This window comes from Equus asinus, chromosome 21 (genome assembly GCF_041296235.1).
Source record: "Equus asinus isolate D_3611 breed Donkey chromosome 21, EquAss-T2T_v2, whole genome shotgun sequence".
NCBI classification, from domain to species: domain Eukaryota; kingdom Metazoa; phylum Chordata; class Mammalia; order Perissodactyla; family Equidae; genus Equus; species Equus asinus.
The window spans coordinates 21,499,213-21,507,288 of NC_091810.1; positions in this window are offsets into that span (position 1 = coordinate 21,499,213).

An 8,076-nucleotide genomic window follows, 5' to 3' on the forward strand; every position below is an offset into this window, starting at 1 on the left:
TTTTATACATATTTATACAAATTATGTGATTTTGCATAAGGTAGAAAAAAGAAAACACAGGACAAAACCAAAATAAAATTTAACCTCATTTTTTAAAACATATTGCTGGAAAAAATTAAGAGTGAGAATAACTCACACCGTGGATTTCATGGTGCTCTTTAGTATTGGCTGTTGAAAACTCCTTTTTGCAGAATAGTTGAACTTACCTCATTTTTCCCTTTAATAAATCCATATTATGTACATACACTGAAAGTTGACTGGGTAAAAGTCAAAGATACAGAATTGAATGAAGTTTATGCCCCACATCACATAATCTTGAGCAAGTCTTAAAGTCTCTAAGCCTCAGTTTTCTTCTTTTTTATATTTTCTTTTTTTCTTTATTATTTTTGGATGTACATCATATTTTGAATTCTGTGTACATTACATCATGTTCACCACCCGAAACCTAATTATAGTCCATCCCCGTACATGTAAGCCTAATCACCCCTTTCGTCCTCCCCTCTTCCCCTATGGTAACCATCAATCCAATCTCCAATGCTATGTGTTTTGTTGTTGTTGTTTTTACCTTCCACTTATGATTGAGATCATATGGTATCTGACTTTCTCCCTCTGATTTATTTCACTCAGCATAATACCCTCAAGGTCCATCCATGTTGTCACAAATGGCCGGATTACATCATTTCTTATGGCTGAGTAGTAGTCCATCGTGTATAAATACCACATCTTCTTTATCCATTCGTCCCTTGATGGGCACCTAGGTTGCTTCCATGTCTTGGCTATTGTGTATAATGCCGCAATGAACATAGGGGTGCAAGCATCTTTATGCTGTTGTGTTTTCAAGTTCTTTGGATAAATACCCAGTAGTGGAATAGCTGGATCATATGGGAGATCTATCCTTAATTTTCTGAGGATAAGCCTCAGTTTTCTTATCCATAGAATGGGGATAAATACTCTTTCTGATATCTCACACTGAGAGAATTAAACTAGAAAAACTTTGTTGGCTATAAAGCACTGTGAAAGTATGAGCTATTCTTGGCATTCTAATTGTGGTAAAGACCTACAAAGTGCCACGGGATGCAAAGATACATAAAGCATGGTCCCTGCTCATCCAGAAGTTTACAATCCAGTAAGAGAGATACATACACAACCACAGCTGTATGTGATGAACATCAAATGACCAGTAGAGCTGATTATAAGAGTAAACAATTTCAGGGAAAGACATCATTTCTTTTTGGGAAGCTTATAACAGCTTTTATGGAAAATGGTGATGTTAAACCACACTAAGACTATCAACAAATATTTGAGTGCTTACTAGGTGCCTGGTACAACTTTTTTTTCACCCAGTACTTATTAAGAGCTTTACATTGATTTCTCATTTAATTATTAAAATTTAATGAGGGTTGCACTATCCCCACCTTACAAATAAGAATCTGAGATTCAGAGAGGTGAAGTGACCTGCCAAAGTCACATAGTAAGCAACTGAGTTGGAATTTGAAGCCAGGTGCATCCGTTTCCCGAAGCCACGATTCCAGTCACCAGGCTAGGGCAGTAGGAAACTGGAACTAGTGCTTGGAAGGGCCCAGAAAGATGGTGTTTATTCACAAACTAGTCCTTGTACACAGAGGGCAAGGAGAGACAGAAGAAAGAGGCAGACCACTCCAGACTGGTAGGTGGTGGGGAACTTACTCTCAAGGCCTGTCCTGGGTGGCCCCAAGATAAGTAGATCTTAATACCTGCCCACCAAATCTTAAAAGTTTATATAGAGGCCTTACCTGGGTTCAGTCACTTAATACCATCCAGTTGGTCTCAACAACACGATACTGTCTCAAGGCTATGTTCTGGAGGCAGCTTCTAGTGTGGAGAATGCATTTTCTAAGCAGAGGGGAGTGGGTGAGGAGGCTCCGATTGTCCGGGTCCAGCTCTCAAGTCAACTGGTGGTCATGTCTTCTCGATGACCTCCTCTAACAGATGGTAGTCCCCATATCAATTTTTCTCTCTTCCAAGTATACAACCCATCACTTTTGCTATGTTTCTTTATAGTTTCTTCCACATAAAAGGCAGACTAGACATTCCTAACTCTTGACTCTGATTTGGGCCTTGTGGCTTGCTTGAGTCAATAGCATGAGGTGAGCATGCTGCTTCTGAGGCTAGGCTTCAAAAAGCCTTGCATGTTTCTGCTTACTCTCTTGTGCTTCTGCCATGGCCATGAGGAGGACTGCTGGGGATATCCCACCAGTCCCAGAGGAGAGTTGGAGAAATGCAGAGCAGAGCTGCCTCACAACCAAGCCGAGTCTGGAGCAGAACCCTCAGCTAACCCACAGACACACGAGTGAGCCTAGCCAAGGTCAGTCAGTCAGCATATCCATGAGCTATGATAAAAAATAATTTTTGTTTTAAGTCACTGAAGTATGGGGTAGTTTGTTAGGCAGCAATAGCTAACTGATACACATAAAAACATTTTTTAATATATGATTTTTCACATTATAAAAGTCATATGTATTCATTTTTTTAATTGAAAAGAGAAAAAGATATGTATATAGAAGAGAAAAAAATAAACCACCAAAGCAAACATTGTGATATAAAAATCATAATGCTTATATACCATTTTCTATATATCAGAAAGCTTTACATATATTAAAGCATTTAATACTCATACAGCCTTGTATATATTATTAGCTAGATTTTAAATGTGGGGAAATTGAGTCATAAAAACTTTAAATAACACAGCTAATATAGTCAAAACATGGAATCAAACCCAGAAAGGATGGCTGCAGCAGCAAAGCCTTCAAGCAGTCTGTTAAGTGTCCTCTCTAACTGGCTCAGACACTGTATTTCCTTCTAGTCTGTCTTATTGCCTCTTGACCTCCATTTAGAATGTAGGCAGATGAAGATGGAGGGACCTGCAGTCCAGTGAGAGAGAACAGAATGAGCAAAGGACTAAAGCAGGACCAGAGATGGAGAAAATCATTCCAGTTGTGCAAAGAAGGATGGATTTCAGTTTAGCAGGAGCCGAGGCTGATGAACTCACGCAGTTACCTCTGGGAAAAGATTATCTCACCATTAAAAATAAATAGACTTTTGTGGTTTAATTGTCATTTCACTTCTGCTCAGTATCACAGCTTCTTTAAGCTCAGGGATTTGAAAATGAAGATTCCTTAAAAACAAAACTGGCTCTCATGGCCAAGACAAATACAGCTTGGAATGACAATCATGGAAATGGAGACACTTGTACATTCAAGTGTTCATGCATTTCCACACACAGCCTGCTTCAGGACTTTTTATGTTGGCTAAGCACTGTTCAGGAACAGCCTATAGTGCAGGTGGCAAAATTACACGTGAGGACAGCATCCCATTCCTTGACACTCCTGTAAGAATGAATTATGTGGATATCTTGTCCTCGACTACACTGCTATGAGCAAGAAAATGGCAAGCAGCAAGGATCCAGCTTTTTGGGATGATTATCATTTATCAGATAGGAAAATAATTCATAGCCACTCACAGGTGTCTCTAATGGCTGTATTCTCCCTGGCTTCTCTGTGCTGTGGACTACAGTTTTATGTCTTTGTGCAAAAAAGAGCCGACTTCTTAGCTTAAAAGCCAAGCCTTGCTCTGTTGAGCTACACAAAGATGATCATGGGCATCCTAATGTAGAATAGCATTTCATTGTCCCTCCTGGGTCTCATGCAGGCTAGTGCCCTGCCTTCAAATATAAAAATTAAAATAAAAAAAAAGTTATCTCCTGCAAAAATGCCAGAGGGGGAAGAGGCAGCTGTCTGCATCCAGATTTGGCTTTAACTGCTACCTCTCACCTAATCGCTTTTGGCAGCTTGTCTTCTAAGCTAAGGTAAGATCTGTATGTGAAAACTTAGGTTGGCCTTGCAAATAGCATCACAATCTCTAAACTTAACCAGTTGTCCCCCACCAAAGGCCCACAAGCTGTCAAATGTAATCAGCCATTATGGCTATTCTAGAATCTCTCATCTGTGAACCTCAAAGTTACATTTTCTAATGTGATCCACCTGTCGTACACTACCGCTTAGAAACAGGCTCTCTGTAATATTCAACAAAGTGAATTCAGTGAATAGTTATGAAATAGCTACTCTGGGGTGGGCAGTTTTCTCGTTCTTTGTAAGATAGTCAGGGCCAGTTGAGAAGTCAGCCACGCACCAGCCAAATTACTTACACTATGGTAATTACTGTGATGGAACCGTGGGCTATGGGAACCCATGATAATAGGGCCTTGCAACTCAGAGTGTGCTCTGTGCACCTGCAGTAGTGGCATCATCGGGAGACAGTTAGAAAATGCTACTAACTGTTTGAGAAGAAGTTCTTTAGAGCAATACTTCTCCAACTTTGCTCATATCAGAATCACCTGGAAGCTTTACAAAATTCTAATGTCCAGGCTGTGGTCCAGTGCTATTAAATCAGAATCTCTGTGAGTGGGTCCCAGCCTCAGGATTTGTTTTTAGGCCCCCAGCTGTAATTAGGTGGTTCCACTATTGGTGCTGCCAACTCTTAGAGCCAGTCATCTTGCAAGGACTCACCTAATTAGTCTCTAGACTTATTTTCTAGGACCACACATTATTCAGTTGCAGACACCGTTGCCTGCCTAGCAGCCAATCTTCCCATTTCCTTGTTAATATCCGGAAAGCTTTCTGACGTCTGTTTTCCAGGAATTAGAGATCTAGAGGCTGGATCTTCATTCACACTCTAAGCCCATCCTGGTAATTCCATTCCTCTGCCAGTGACTGGCCGAAAAATGGGCACATGGCTTCCTTCTGATCAAAGTGAAAGAGGAGATATTGTTCAGGACCTCTAGGAAGGCATTCGTTGCTCTTAAAGAGGAGAATCAGGAAGGGATGCATTCTCTGAGCCTTTTCCAACCTTTAAATGTTTTTGTGTGATGACTAGAATCACTGCAAATAGTTCATGACCATGAGACTGGAGCAATACTTGTGGGGAGAGGAATTCTGGGAAGAAAGTAGGAAAGAAACTGTGTTATGGTTGACCTGCTGAATTAACCAACCCTGAGCACTGCCTCTGATCTCTTAAGTGAAATATTAAATTTTCTTATTTGTTAAGACATTTCAGCTGAGTTTCTCTTACTCTTGGGTGAAAGTAGCTTAATAGATAATCTTTATCTCATAGATGGGGAATAAAAATATATTATTAATAAATAATAATATATGGTATGAACAATTTTGGAATAACAACATGAATCATAGGCTTTCAATGTAAAAAGGGACTCCAAACACCATCCACTCCAACTGCTTGAGTAGTCTCTGGACAGCACTAAAATATGACTTGCCTCCAGCAGAAAAGTAACAGAAAATTTAGAAAACTTGCTGATTTGGTGTTTTTGCAAGTCGTCTTCTCATTTTCTGTATCTGACTTGACAGATGAGGGACGTGCAGAGAAATAGATTGTTTCTGCCTCAAGGGGCACAAAACACACTGCCTGCAGACACGTATTCTTATGCACAAGACATGTATGTGCCTAAGAAGAGCATTGCTTATTTGAAAATGGAAGAACGATGAGTGGGCCATGAAAAGTTATCTTTGAGTTGTTCTTTGCTGGCAGTCCTTTACATGGAATCCAAATCTAGAAATACTCTTAGGAGAGGCTACTAAGTTTAAATTTGATAATATTGTTACACTTTCCAATTAGCTGTAATTAAATTAGGGAAAAAAGTGCTTGTAGTCTGGTTCCAAAGTTACTTGTGATCATGTCTCAAGAGGGCAGATAGTATGGTCTGCTTCATTCATTGCAGTATCCCAGTGCCTAGAACAGTAACTGACAACAAATATTGTTTGAAAAAAATGCATGAATAACTTTCCTAGTCACTATTGTATCTCAATTTCTAGCTTAGTTAGTACCTGAAAGAGAGCAAATGCTCAATAATTGTTAAAGAACTTGAATAAATGAGCATAGATTACATTTTAAAGCAGATATTAGGAGGGTAATGGTACGTTGGCTCAGAAGGCAACATGCTTATTGACCAAGAGATCCTGAAATATTTTCCTTGACTCTGGAATCCAAAGTTGAGGTTATCATATTTCAGACTGATATATCACATTTCACTTTTCTGATGAAAATTACTACTTTTCACTTCAAAGATAACATTCATGTTCACACTGTGCTGTATTATTTTCTTTACCCTTAGACTTGTATCATTTTTGTAAGTTCAAAAAATGTTTATTTAGTATCTACTTCAAAGAGACATTGGGCTCAGTGGTACAGTGTAAATAAAGACTAGAAAGGCCCAGCTCCTGAGTTTGCAACTCGGGGATAGTCATGTGCTTCTTGAAGTCTTAGTAATGGTAGCATCCTCTAGTTATTAGCTAAGAGACTGGCAGGCAGTGCTCAATACATGTTTGTTGAATTGAAAACTACTAATGTGGATTAGAATACAATGTACTGTCCCTCAAGGAAATGCAAACTGCTCTGTGAGATTTCCAAAGGGAGCATTCTCATCCAGTTGGGACCATGGGAGGGTTTTTGGAGAAGGTGGTTCTTGAAGGACAGAATACCAACAGATGCTTGTGATAGGATGATCTAGCCTACACAGAGATCAGCTTAATCAGCATAATAGCATGAGACATCTTCAAAGAAATGTGAGTAGTTCAGTTTGTCTGGCATGTAGATTGTTTAGAGGGTAAAGTCTTCAAAGATAAGTGAGAGATGCCAAGTGGAGCACCCTGGATGCTGGCGTAAAAACTTTACACTTAAATCATAGGCTAAAGTCAATGGTTCCTAAGCTTTGCTGCACATTGTAATCACCTGACAATTGTTAAAAAAAAAAAACAGATTCCTGGTTACCATTCTCAAATATTCTGATTTAATTGGCATGGGATGTGGCAAGGGCATTGAGAGCATTAAACTCTTCCCAGGTGACAGCAATAGGCAGCAAAGTTTGAGAAGCAATGCTGTAAGTAATCAGAAGTGGTATGACGATAGAGGAAGAACAAGGTTGGGACTATCCTTCAAGTATGAAGAATCATTTTGGGCTTAGGATTTTAAAATCTGAAAGGGAAATCTTGCAAGAAATTCATCATGTAGATCTGAAATCCAAGAGCAAAGTCAGCATTTTTTACTTAAATTTGAAAGCCATCTATATAGAAGAACCAACTTCACCTAATGAGCTCCTGTTCATCTTTCGAATTTCGGTTCAAATTTCTCTTCCTTGGAGAAGCTCTCCTGAACTGCTGACAAGGTCAGATACTTGTATTTGATACTTTCAATGCCATCTGAACTTCTTTGTCATGTTACTATTTATGGTTTACAGTATGCAGACTGTTCTGTTAAACATGTTTCTGTATGCAATTGAGCTCATCTGTGATTGGTCAACAAGGGATTCATGTAAGGACAACAGAAAGTACAGTAGCTCAGCTGAATGTAGCAAGCTTGGAGGAAGAGTGTTTGACAGGATGACCCCACTTTCCAACATTTGGCTCTGACTGGCCAGATGTTCTGTCTTAGAAGTCTTTATGACATGGTTCTCCCTGTCTTTGGGCAGTTTGCCCTATTTTCATGACTCAGTTTTAAGAGAATCAAGAAATATTAGAGTTCTCTAAGAAATAATACCAAAAGAATGTGAATTGAGAGAGAGAGATTTTGATATTAAAGAATTGGCTCACGCAACTGTGGGAGCTGGCAAGTCCAAAATCTGTAGGGCAGGCTGGAAATTCAGATAAGAGTTGATGAAGTCTTGAGTCTGAAAGCAGGAAATTCAGGCAGGATTTCTATGTTGCAGTCTTGAGGCAGAATTCCTTCTTCCAGGAACCTCAGTCTTTGATCTTAAGGCCTTTAACTGTTGGATGAGACCCCAGTTATAGAAGGTAATCTGCTTTAAAGTCAACTGATTGTAGACGTTAATAACATCTGCAAAATGCCTTCTGTTGAAGCAAAATAACCAACAACCCTTCTACAGATAAGAGAAATGAGGTGAGTTTTACTTGAGCCAGAGTGAAGATTATAACCCTGGGTAAGGCCTTAGAAAGTGTTCCAGAGAAGCATGATTTTCAGTACAGTCATATCTTTTTGGAACAAAGAGCATACATTAAACACACCTAGGAC